At 44.7% G+C, this 13,496-nt stretch overlaps 1 protein-coding gene and 1 pseudogene across 1 annotated transcript in view; both read left to right on the top strand.

The window, feature by feature from the left end:
* The window catches only part of LOC103545732 (granzyme H-like), a 53,207-nt gene extending 44,831 nt beyond the window's left edge, over positions 1–8,376 (top strand). Inside the window, exon 6 of the transcript XR_011542154.1 lies at positions 8,266–8,376. The gene's annotated coding sequence lies outside the window, so the exon portion shown is untranslated. The remainder of the gene's footprint in view (positions 1–8,265) is intronic.
* Positions 2,620–8,376, top strand: LOC103564654 (granzyme H-like; annotated as a pseudogene).
* Positions 8,377–13,496: the final 5,120 nt, after the last annotated feature.

Here is a 13,496-nt window from a genome sequence, read left to right as displayed (position 1 = left end):
TGGGGACAACAGGCAAGTGGCAAAAATGCAGACACACTCTTGGTGGTGGATATAGAAGTAGAGAATGAGCAGAAGTGCAAGGAACTTTTCAAAAACTACAACTCCATCCAGCTGTGTGTGGGTGATCCCTCAGGACAAGAAGGCCACTGCAAGCAAAAGGAGATAAGAATCTTCCCAGCCTTGCCCCAGGAAAACAGTGATGCTGAGGTGTCATGGCCAGGCCTTCTCCCACCCATAGCCAATGGTGGACCTGGGTCCACTCGAGGGTGGAGGCATACTCTTCCTGATATGTGGGATCCAGGCACCTTCCTCCAGCCAATCTCTTGGTCTTTGTCCATGGGACAACAAGAGGAGGGCCTGGGACTGGGTTGAGCTGGAGAGAGAACACAGCCAGGACACAGGCTTATGGGGCAGGTAGATCACAGAGGATCCACTAAACTTCCCTGACACTCAGAGCCAAGGTAAATGGTCACAACACAACCACTACCCCTCTGAACAGCTGGGCCCTGAGACGGGGGCAAGAGAGCACCTGGGAGAAAATGAAGCTGGTAAAAGGCAAGCCAGAGGGATCTTACTGAGACTTCTCCTTTCTCTGTGCACAAGGTGACTCCGGGGCCCCATAATGTGTAATAACATGGCTCAGACATTGTCTCCTTTGAAAAAGCAATGGGAAACCTCCAGCTGTCTTCACCATGACCTCAAGCTTTCTGCCCTGGATAAAAGCATAATACTTCAGACTACAAGGACCAGACTGAGGTTCCCCTAGGATTGATCTGTCCAACTTCTCTGGGGCAGAGGCCAGAACTGCACGGGGCAGAACAAGGTGGTGAAGTGGCTGCCAGACAGTTAATAAATGTCCATCACTAGAATGCAAATCATTGATTATTCTATATTTCACCAAAATGGACCATAGGCTATAGCTTACTGAGTAAAATTATCTATTTTGCAACAATCTGTAAATCTCCTATCTAAGAATGGACTGAAAACATAACCTCATTTTTGGGGCTGGCCCCGTGGTCGAGTGGTTAAGTTCGCGCGCTCCACTGCAGGCGGCCCAGTGTTTCGTTGGTTCGAATCCTGGGTGCGGACATGGCACTGCTCATCAAACCACGCTGAGGCAGCGTCCCGCATGCCACAACTAGAAGGACTCACAACGAAGAATATACAACTATGTACCGGAGGGGCTTTGGAGAGAAAAAGGGAAAAATAAAATCTTTAAAAAAAAAAAAAACATAACCTCATTTTTAAAACATCCACCTTAGAGGAGTCTAGACTAGAAAGAAGTGGTCTGTTGAATGTTTGCCATTGATCAGTGTGCTTCAACTGGGGGAAAATATGTGTTGGGTAGAAAAGTAATACATTTCATCATAGAAAGATAGTTAAATGCAGAACATATCAATAAGAACATTAAAATTCCCGAGAACTCCAAAATCCAGATATCATGATCATTAATGTTCAAGCAGGTTGCATTCCCCTCTGTTTCTATGTCTTCATAAGATACTGTTCCTTCAGCAGAATTGGGACTGGGCTGTTTAGAACTCATAATGCCTTCCTTTCCATTACTCTTTCATATCTCTCACACTGATGACAGTGTTGGGATAATCTGTTTGCAAATGCTTATAATTGTTAGGCCCAGAGACATCAGAGCTGTGGTTCACTGGACACTGGACAGAGAATACTTGGTGGGTAGTAATTATTAGGACGATCGGCATCCATTTCTCCATGGCCTGGTAACAGTGACCAACATTCCTAGAGGAGAAACACCTCCCAAAAAAGCACGCACTATGATTGGGGTGCAACAGTCCCCACCTCAGGTCCAGGCATGCTAAATGACTCAAGCACAAACCAATGAGGTCACTCAATCCCAATGAACACAATGACGGTTTGTGTTGGTCCAACAAACAACAAGTGAGGACTTTGTTCAAAATGCTGTGATAAGAGAAGCTCTCTTTGTTGCAGAATGTTTACATTTAAGGAGATGCTTCCAAATATTCCAAAAATAGAAGGCTTGACTGATGGTCAGATCGGAAGCGGGATAACCATTGGGGGTGTTTCGGTGTGTGCAGCTCTAAATGCCCCTAAGGCAAGTCCAGCCTCTGTCTCCCACCACCAAGCAGATCCCCACCACAGCCCTTACCAGTCTGTAGTCTAACCACAGATTCTCAGTCTACTCCAGCCAACCACCAGCTTCTCAAGAGCAGAAGCCATCATGCCCATCTCCCTGGACCTAGCTTGCTAAGTAATTATTTGTGTCTTCATTAGGATGGGAAAAAAAGCCAATGGCTGAGAAATGGAGACATTCTTGATTCAGTCACTGAGGGACTTCTAGTGTCCAACTCCTCTGCTGGCTGCAGCACAGGCTTCGCTTTCTTGTCCTTTCTTCTTGCTTTCACCTTATGACTCAGCACTGGGAATGCAAGTGTTATGACAGTGCTACTATCATCTGCCCCAAGCAAGAGAACTTTGACAAACTACCTTGCAGATGATACAGGAAAACCAGAAGCACAGGTCTAGGAGGTTTGTTAGGTCCTGAGCTACACCCCTGCCTTGCCCTCAGGAGTTATGTGTCTGGAAGGAAGAAACACCAGCAGCTCTGACTTCAGCAGACCTTCAGGGAAGATGCAGGCACTCCTGCTCTTGTTGGCCTTTCTTCTGCACCACAAGCCTGGGACAGGTGAATAACCAGCCTTATTCCAGAGGCTCCAGCTCATCTCACAAAATCCTCTGTATTCCTGACCCTTCTGCCCAGCACAGTCAGGGATTTTCCTCAATTTGAGCCCAAGAACTTTCTAGGCCCCAGCTCATCCCAAACCTACACTAATAAGTCTGATGCTGCATAGACACTACACAAGGATAACAGGAAGGAAGGGTGTTCACTAAAAGATTTAGTGTGTGAGCCTCTCTCTTATCACCTGGAAAGGGAGTTGTTCATAGAAGGCATTTGGTGGAGGATGTGAAGCTACAAAAGACAAGTAATTGAAATCCCTCCCTTCAATTCAGGAAAGGGCAGATCAGACAAACCAAATGCAATAGTGAGACCTGTCCCTGGACCCACCTTAAGAACCAGTTTCACTATTTGAAAAAATTGAAGAAAATGGAATGCTTCCTAACACATGCTATGAGGCTAACATCACCCTGATACCAATACCAGACAAGGACATCACAAAGAAGGAAAACTATAGGCCAATATCGCTGATGAACTTGGATGCAAAAATCCTCAACAAAATATTGGCAAACCGAATACAGCAATACACTAAAAGGATCGTACACCACGATCAAGTGGGATTTCTTCCAGGGATGCAGGGATGGTTCAACATCTGCAAATCGATCAACGTGATACACAACTTTAACAAATTGAGGAATAAGAATCACATACCATCTCAGTAGATACAGAGAAAGCATTTGACAAGATCCAACATCAATTTATGATAAAAACTCTCAATAAAACAGGCATAGAAGGAGAAGTACCTTAACATAACAAAGCCCATATACAACAAACCCTCAGCCAACATCATACTTAATGGTGAAAAATTGAAAGCCATCCCTCTGAGAACAAGAATGAGACAAGGATGCCCACTCTCTCTACTCCTATTCAACATAGTACTGGAGGTGTTGGCTAGAGCAATTAGGCAAGAAAAAGAAATAAAAGGAATCCAAATTGGAAAGGTAGAAGTGAAACTTTTGTTATTTGCAGATGACATGATGCTATATATAGAAAATCCTAAGAAATCCACCAGAAAACTACAAGAAATAATCAACAACTACAGCAAAGTTGCACGGGACAAGATCAATTTAAAAAATCAGTTGCATTCCTATACACTAACAATGAACTAGCAGAAAGAGAAATCAATAATACAATCCCATTTACAACCACAACAAAAAGAATAAAATACCTAGGAATAAACTTAACTAAAGAGGTGAAAGACTGGTACATTGAAAACTATAAGACATTATTGAAAGAAATAAAGAAATGGAAAGATATTCCATGTTTATGGGTGGGAAAATAACCATAGTTAAAATGCCCATACTACTCAAAACAATGTACAGATTCAATACAATACCAATCAGAATCCCAATGACATTCTTCACAGAAATAGAACAAAGAATCCAAAAATTTATATGGAACAACAAAAGACCCTGAACAGCCAAAGCAATTTTGAGAAAAGAACAAAGCTGGAGGCATCACAATTCCTGAATTCAAAACATACTACAATGCTATAGTAATCAAAACAGTATGGTACTGGCACAAAAACAGACAAACAGATCAATGGATCAGACTCGAAAGCCTAGAAATAAAACCACACATCTAGGGACTGTTAATCTTTGACAAAAGAGCCAAGAGCATACAATGGAGAAAGGAAAGTCTTTTCAATAAATAGTGTTGGGAAAACTGGACAGCCACATGCAAAAGAATGAAAGTAGACCATTATCTTGCACCATACACAAAAATTAACTCCAAATGCATTGAAGACTTGAATGTAAGACCTGAAACCATAAAACTCCTAGAAGAAAATATAGCCAGTACACTCTTTGACATTGATCTTAGCAGCATCTTTCCAAATACCATGTCCACTTGGGCAAGGGAAACAAAAGAAAAAGTTAACAAATGGGACTACATCAGACTAAAAAGCTTCTGCAAAGCAAAGGAAACCATGAACAAAATGGGAAGACAACCCACCAACTGGGATAAAATATTTGCAAATCACTTATCAGACAAGGAGTTGATCTCCAACCTATATAAAGAACTCATACAACTCAACAACAACGAAAAAAAAATGATAAAATAATGGGCAGAGGACATGAACAGACATTTTTCTAAGGAAGATACAGAGATGGCCGACAGACACATAAAACGATGCCCAAAATTACTAATTATTAGGGAAATACAAATCAAAACTACAGTGAGATATCACCTTATACTGGTCAGAGTAGCTATAATTACCAAGACAAAAAATAACAAAACTTGGAGAGGATGTGGAGAAAAAGGAAAGCTCATACACCACTGTTGGGAATGCAAACTAGTGCAGCCAATATGGAAAACAGTATGAAGATTTCTCAAAAAGTTAAAAATAGAAATACTATATGATCCAGCTACCCCACTACTGGGTATTTATCCAAAGAACTTGAAATCAATGATCCAAAGAGATTTATACATCCCTATCTTCATTGCAGTATTATTCACAATATCCAAGATGTGGAAGCAACACAAATGTCCTTCTACAGATGAATGGATAAAGAAGATGTGGCATATATATATATATATATATCTCACATGTGGTATATATATACATACACAATGGAATACTACTCAGCCACAAAAAAAGACAGAACTGTCCCATTTGCAACAACATGGATGGAACTTAAGGGTATGATGTTAAGTGAAATAAACCAGACAGAGAAAGACAAATACTGCATGATTTCACTCATACATGGAAGATAACAAATACATTGATAAAGAAAACAGATTGGTGGTTATCAGAGGGGAAGGGGGTTGGGAGGTGTGTGAAAGGACAAAGGGACACATATGTATGGTGATGGACAAAAATTAGACGACTGGTGTCGAGCACAATGAAGTGTACTCAGGAATTGATAAACAATAATGTACCCAAAATTGCACAATGTTATAAACCATTATAATCCCAATAAAATTACTTAAAGAAAAAAAGAACCAGTTTCATTTCTCAGTGCCGTCATCCCCTGACCCCTCTCCAGGAGAGGCACCCAGGGAAGAGTTGATCTCGGAAGGGGATGGATGACTGCATCTAGGACTCCCCTGTTGCCTGGGTTCTACCAGAGAAACTGAGAACCCCATTTTCAACTCCAGCTCCCCCTGCCATCCCAGGCCTTTGGCTGCTCCACTAAGTGCCCTCCCCACAGGCCGATGGTCTTCAATCGCACCAGCATGATCCCCACCAAACCTCAACCTAAAGCTAAGTGAAGGCGATTCAGTCACACAGCCAAGAAATGTTTACTGACATCCTAGGATGGGTTAGACCCTAGGACGTGAGGATTTTAGAAAATCCAGCACCATAAGCTCACAGACAGATTATTAGATATGGGCATCAGGCGGGACATTAGCAGATGCTCAGAGGGATCAGAAGACTCACTGAGACAGAAGGCGTCAGGGGAGCCCTGTCCATGATCCCCTGGTCTCCACCATCTTAAAGAGAGCTCTTATCTTCTCCATGCATGGTATGAAAGTAGGACGGGGACAACAAGCATTGTCCCCTCTTTTCTCACAGAGGGTTCTGAGGCTTCACATTCAGAAAAGGTTATTCTGCTGCAAGGAGAACCTGGGAGGACTTTTCTCCGGTGTCATCAGGGTGCTGTAGGCCCCACCCTCAATCATCACTTTCCGTAGCCTTCCCTCCTGACCACAGCCAGTCCCAGAAAGCCCATATTCCAGTCCTTTCTTTCAGGAATCATCATGAGAGGACATGAGGCCAAGCCCCACTCATACCCCTACATGACCGTGATTCAGGTTCTGGGTGAGAAGAAGCCCAAGAGGTGCGGCAGTGTCCTCGTGAGAAAGGACTTTATTTTGATGGCCGCTCACTGCAGGGGAAGGTGAGAGGCTGCAAACAACTGACACCTCCTGAGACCCCTACAGGGACCCCAGTCCTCTGCCCAAGGGCTGCAGCCCAGGGGAGCTCCCCTGGCTCCTGGTAACTCAAGGCCAGAAAAGCTCTTGAGAGGAGCCATCTGAGAGCATGACTGGGCCAGGGAAAGTGAGAAATAGGACAGGGAAGCTTTGGGGTCAGAGGGTCAGAGGTGAGAGCTAGTGGCCCCAGTGAGAAGAGAGACAACACTGGCCAAATAAAGCAGCTGTGGAGGATGAAAGCATGCATTAGGGTCAAAAGGCAAACTCAGAGTACTTTCACAATATTGCCTGAGGGCAAGAGAAAGCTTCCAGAAGCCCTCCTCTGAGTATCATTGAGAAACACAGGGCAGAGTGTTACTCAGCACCTGGCCCTCGTGTTGTCTTGATTTCCCCTAGTGGCAGCCCTGCCCTGCCCCGGCTGTCACCCGCCCTTCAAGGCTCCAGGGCTGGATCTCCTGTGACTCCACGGCCCCCACATGCCCACTCTACTTTCTGTGCAGCTCCATCAGCATGACCCTGGGAGTCAACAACATCCAGAAGCGAGAGAGGACCCAGCAGGTCATCCCCATGAAAGAAGTCATCTACCACCCAGACTTCATTTGTGAGAAGTTCTCCAATGACATCATGTTAATAAAAGTAAGGGAACCTCCCTGCTGCTCTTGCTGTCCTGGGTCCAGATTGTTTCCCCTCCCAGTGCAAATTATCCCTTCCTTCCTTCCCGTTCTGGCCCCCTGACTAGTCCCAAATGGCTCAGGTGAGAGGGAAGACACTGCAGCCCCATCGCAGTGTCCAGGCCCAGAAGGCAAGTGGCTGAGCTGGACTTTCTTGCCTCTTCCTATCAGCTGGAGAGAAAGACCAAGTGGACTGCAGCTGTGAGGCCCCTCATCCTGCCCAGAGGCAAGGCCCAGGTGAGGCCTGAACAGGTGTGCAGTGTGGTCTACTTGGGGCAACACTCAATGGACACTTTAGCAACTACTCTGCAGGAGGCGGATCTGACCGTGCAGAAGGATCAGGAGTGTGAATCCGTCTTCCTCAACCATTATAGTGGGGCCACTCAGACTTGTGTAGGGGACCGACCCAAAGAAGATGAAGAACAGCTTCAAGATAACTTTTCCAGCATCCATCTAAACAGAGCCTGGGAGAGAGGAAATGGGGAGCTCTGGGGGATGGGAGTAGCCGTATCTTCATGCCTCAGCCTGAGAGCTTCAGCAGCCTGGGTCCCCAAATCCAGTCTTTAGTTTTTACTCCTAGTGCATCAGGTGGGCAGGCTGAGGAAGGATCAGTCATTCCACAGCACAGTTCTCACCAAAATTTCCCTGAGGATTGAAGAGAAAGCCTTGGCTTTGGTGGAGCTACAAAGAACAGTCAGAGCCAGGCTGGAGCCCCAAAATGAGGGAGGGCCACTCTGGCCTTAATCTCCCACACAGCCCCTAATAGAGACCACTGACCACTGTGGCGGTAGGAAGGGCAGGACCACGAGGAGGCCAGGAGAGTCTTTCCTCTCTCTGCCCCCAGGGGGCTTCCAGGGCCCCCTCGTCTGTGAAAAAGTAGGGAAGGACATTTCCTCCTATGGACAAAAGAGCGGGAACCCTCCAAGATTCTTCATGAAGGACTCATACTACCGGCCCTGGATAAAGAGAACAATGAAAGAATTTTAACAGCAGGTGTGAGGCTGACCTTCCTCTGTGCCTGACCATCTTTCCTGGGGCAGAGGCAGGAATCCCGTGGGGCGGGCAGTGGGACTGCAGGGCCGTAATAAATGGATCTCTAGCGAGTGTGACTGAAGCCTCACTGACTCACTGAAACACTTTCAACACGCAGCAGCATGCTCCAGGCAGCCCTCTGCTGTCAGTTGTGGGCTGTCCTTCCTCCATCTCCTCCAGCTCTCCTTCCCCATACACCCCATGCTGAATAGTTTCTCAGTTACACCTCTGTGGTGCTGAGCCCTGTGCAAGGGCTGAGTGTGAAGGCTGCCCATTATAAAAGGACAATCTTCCTGCCCAAAATATGTTCCTCCCTTGGCCTTAGAAAATTCTTATCTTCTCTAAGCCAGACACCATCATCAACACCCATACATTCAGCAGAGAGAGAAGCAGGGCAGTGGAAGGGGACTAACTCCAGGGACCCAGGAGGCCAGGGGACAAGGCCTTGGGCACTGAGTTTCCTGTTTCCAGGGCCTCTCTCTCCAGTGGGGCAGCTTCTCCCACAGCCAGCACCATCTGCAGCTTCGGAGGCTCAGATGATCCCACAATGGCCCCTAGCCTCACTCGGTCCTATTTCCTGTCCTATCAGGGGCCCAGCACTGAGCTCAGTCTACCTTCCTCCTTTGCCACCATCCCACTCCTGCCCCTGTTTTCCATGTGACTGCCCTGGCTACCAGCTCCTTTCCCTTCCAGCCCACCCTGTTTTGAGCCAGCCGTTCTCTCATCTCCCTAACAATTTCCAAAGCCCCATACAATTCTCTTCTATGGTTTCTTTCTGTGATACCTGAGCTTCCAGCCCACCTGATGCCTATCAGAGGAGCCAGTACGCACTTCCCACCTGAGCAGAGACAGTTCAGGTCCTCCATTCAGCCCAGAATCCCCAGGGCGTCTGCCACCATGGCCTGTGGAGTCACTCAGCAGCCTCAGCCCCTTTCAGCCTGGCCTGATGCCCCTGCTGGCAACGTGGGTTACAGCAGCCTGAGGACTCCAGGGCAGCTGGACTTGAAAGTACCACCCAGCCATCCACCAATAAATCAAATGTTGATATTTCTCTTTGTGCCAGACACATAACAGGCTCTGTCCCTGATACTGGGAAACTTACAGTGAGGGGAAATTTCCTGTAAATTTTCGTGGTTCCTCCCCTTCCACTAAGCAGGACAGTTTGGCAGATGGATCTGTATTTGGAATCCTCAAGAAATCTTGTCTTGGGGCTGGCCCCGTGGCTGAGTGGTTAAGTTCGTGCGCTCCGCTGCAGGTGGCCTAGTGTTTTGTCAGTTCGAATCCTGGGCATGGACATGGCACTGCTCATCAAACCACGCTGAGGCAGCATCCCACATGCCACAATAGAAGGACCCACAACGAAGAATATATAACTATGTACCGGGGGACTTTGGGGGACAAAGGAAAGAAATAAAATCTTTTTTTAAAAAAAAGGAATCTTGTCTTGAACATAATTAAATTCTCTCTATTTTAGCTCTATTTCACATTAGAGTTTCACGTGAGTGATCTTGTTTGATTCCAGAAGGGCAGCGTGAAATTGGAAGAGACTTGGAGACCCACAGGTCCTGACGTTTCCAATCTGTGCTCAGTGGATTCCGCGACCGGAGGGGATGGAGGGAGGGAGGGAGAGAGGAGGCAACTGGGGTAGCCTTATTTTTGTTTATTGACATGTAGAAGGCATGAGCCTCAGTCCACAAATCCACAAAATGCCACATTTCAATGGGCAGACCCTTCATTGTGATGAAAATAATAACAAGAAGCTTTCACATTTTGAGGTGTATGGGGAAGCCATTCAGGTTTAACCCTGATTCAACCTAAAACTTGTTTTTCTCTGAGTTATCACCCACCAAACACGCATTGTACATCTGCTTCAAATATATTCCCAAAGCAAAGAATGTACTCTTTAAAGATAGAGATGAATGTCTCCCTTTCTCTACACTGAGAAGAATAACAAATCACGCAGATATGAAAAGCAAATGAAAGCTTATTTGTAATTCAAGACTGTCCCCATGTCCATCTGCCAAGCCTCCCCTGGGGCTCACAGCACCGGCAGAAGCACAGGGGAGGGAAGAGCTGAATGCACGTGCGGAGACTAGCAAGCATAAGGCAGAAGGTGCACGAGCCAGGGGACAACTTCAGGTCTCAGCAGTAAAAATGGACAGTCTTAGGAGAAGCTGTCACACTAAAGAAATGGAGACCCCAGAAAGTCAGCCATGAGGAGCTCCACAGAGCCCCAAGTTGTAAGGCAGAGCCAGCGAGAGAGTAGCCAAGGATGTCTGCCACCAGGGGCACAGGTTTTTGGCCTCGAAGGACAGTGCCTGGTGGGTCAGTTCCCCATCACACCTGACAGGAGCCCCTGACATTGAATGACACATGTTAGGAAGGAAAACAATGACCTAATGCCTGTAGCATCAGGAAGGCTGGGCTGCTCTTGATGGTGCCTGTTTCCTTAAAATGGTTTCAAAGTGAGTTTAGATCTATTTCTCTCCCTTGATCTAGTGACTTGTATTTCTAGGACTTATTCCTACACAAGGTCTGATGTTCGTCTTCGTGTGTGTGTTATTCATAAAGATGTTCACACACCACTATTGAATAATAAACCCCAAATTGGAATCAGTATTAGTGCTCAAAATAGGCAAATGGTAAAATATGGCACATGCTCATTACGAATTATGCAGCCTTAACATCTACATTATCCACCACTTTAGACGACTAGGCTAAGAACATTAATAGGAAAGTGATAAAAAAAAATCAACATTTGGAAAAAAGTAAAAGCTCACTAATTAATCAGTGCAAACTAAAATAATTTTCTGCTTATCTAATTTGGAAGGATTTACAAAACTAGTGATGCTTACGTTCGGTATGGACGTTGAAAGAATAGCATTTTCAATCCTTGCGCACAAAGGATCACAAAAAAAAAAGAAAGAAAAAAGCAACCTTTAACCTAGTGATCACCCGCAGTGAGAAAAGTGGACGAGATAAGGGGCCTTCTAGATTTGTTACAAAATTCGAATCTTTGAAACATACCAATGTTCAACACCAATTTGAGGATTAATTTTCCAAAAGTTCCATACCATTGAACACTGGGGAAACTTTAAAGTTTTGCGATAGAATCACACTTTACCATATGGAGAATGTTCTCCCAGGATGTTTAAGTCAAAAGCAGTTAGAGAGCAGTATAAGCTGCAATCGAATTTTTGCTTGTACACTTATTTTCCTTGTAAGCTTTTCTTCTTCCTACATATCCATTTTCCTAATTTTCCCAAAATTTTTCTGTAATATTTAAATAACTTAACTGGCTATTTATTAAACATAAGTGAGATTCTAAAGTGATATTCACTAATAGATTTTGAACAAATTGAGGAAAATGTTTATGTTGAATAATTTAAATTATAAGTTTAAAAATTAAATATATTGTGATCAGGCCTACATAAAAATATACACAGAAAAAATCCTAGATGGAAAAACATCTGTTAACAGTGGTCAGTTGGGTGCTGAGATTAAGGGTGACTTTTTTTCTTCTATTTTCTAATTTATTCGCATGTTAAACTGTATCATTATTAGAATAATTCTATTTTAAAAATACTTAAATTCAACAAAAAGGTAGGCTTCAGTAACACAGTCCATGTGTTAATTAAGATAATCCTACCTATTTTAACTGATAAACTTTAGTATTTCAGTCACTAACACAGTAGAAGTCTATTTCTTGTTGACACCGTCCAAAATGAGTTTCCTGGTTAGTGGTGCCCTTCTTGTTCTCACGTGTCCCAGTTTGGACAATGGCTACATGATCAAACCAAAAATAAGGGAGCAAGCTCAGTCCCATAAGATGGCATCCATGTTCCCAGGTTCACCTGCGTCAAACCCTGGAAGAGGAGGAGTCTACATGGTCAGGCACAGGAGTGTGTTTGTGGTCAGGTCTGGAAGGTGCCCACATCATATCCACTCACATCCTGTTGGCTGCAGCACTCACACAGCCACACCTGACCTCAAGTGGGACTGCAAATGTGGTTCACCTGTGTCCCCTAGAAGAAAAGCAAATTGTTTCACTAAACTGCTAGCTCATCTCGACCACAATGCTTAATAGTGTTTGTTGTCTACAGCAATCATGAGCCCCAAATTTTTTTCTGCCCATGAAACTAATACATTTCTATTATAGAAAAACATGGGATGATATAAAGGTGAAAATAAGGGTCACATAAAACGGTTGATCTGGTTCTTGTCTTTCACTATAACAGGATTAGTATCAAATTGCATAAACCATTCTACATTCTACTTTTTCCACTTTATATTAGATGATACAAACTGCTCCATGCCACTAAGCAGTCCTCTAAAACAAGATGCTTCTTAACAGCTGGACAGCATTTCATCCCATGAATATATCACAATGTGTATTACCACTCTCCTATCTTGAATATGTGGATTGTCAGAGTATTTGTGGAAGAGAGTCTTAGGGAACATGTCAACCTCCACCTCTTCCTATATTTACCCAGAGCCCCAAAGCCAGCTCTTCAGTCTCAGAAGTAAGTGTTTCTGCCAGGAAACACTGAGGATCTTGCATCTTTTTTCAAATCTTTCTCTGCCACATCCAGGTCTTGGTCCCTATTTCCCACTAACTACTCTGAGGGAAAGATTACATACAGATGTCACTGAATTTCCTGTGTTAACTGCTCTTTCCTACAAGGACAAAAGAACAGGCCAATTCTTGGCAAGAAACAGTCTCCCTCCCAGCATATACATGTGGTGGGAAGACAATGGTGCGGGCACAGCCTTCTCCCAGCACTGACACTCCATGAAACATCACAAGCTCATCAGGGGAAACTTTTCAAGGAGCTCCCGAAACGTCCTTCTGAGAGTGACATTAAGGCAGCCCAGAGGGTACCCCGAATGCCTCAGTAGTACACTGCTCTCCTACAAAGCCAAGAGCCACAAGATTGGTTTCCAACGACAGCAGCATCACACGGAAGGAAGGGGAAATGACCCAGCATCAGCCTGCCCAGAAGATTTGCATTGTTGGCAGCCTAGGGGGCCCAGGGAGGAAGATGGAAGCCCACAACTATAATGTCCCAACATCCTAGAGCACAAAACAGTTGTAACTGAAGGAAGTGTAACAAAAAAGTCCAAGGTAGATGTAACAAGCTATGGAGGTTGTGAAATGTATCACACTCATATTTGATCTAATATTACAATTT

This window comes from Equus przewalskii, chromosome 1 (genome assembly GCF_037783145.1).
Source record: "Equus przewalskii isolate Varuska chromosome 1, EquPr2, whole genome shotgun sequence".
NCBI classification, from domain to species: domain Eukaryota; kingdom Metazoa; phylum Chordata; class Mammalia; order Perissodactyla; family Equidae; genus Equus; species Equus przewalskii.
Note: the sequence above shows the minus strand (reverse complement) of the source record. Positions and strands in the feature narration are given on the sequence as shown.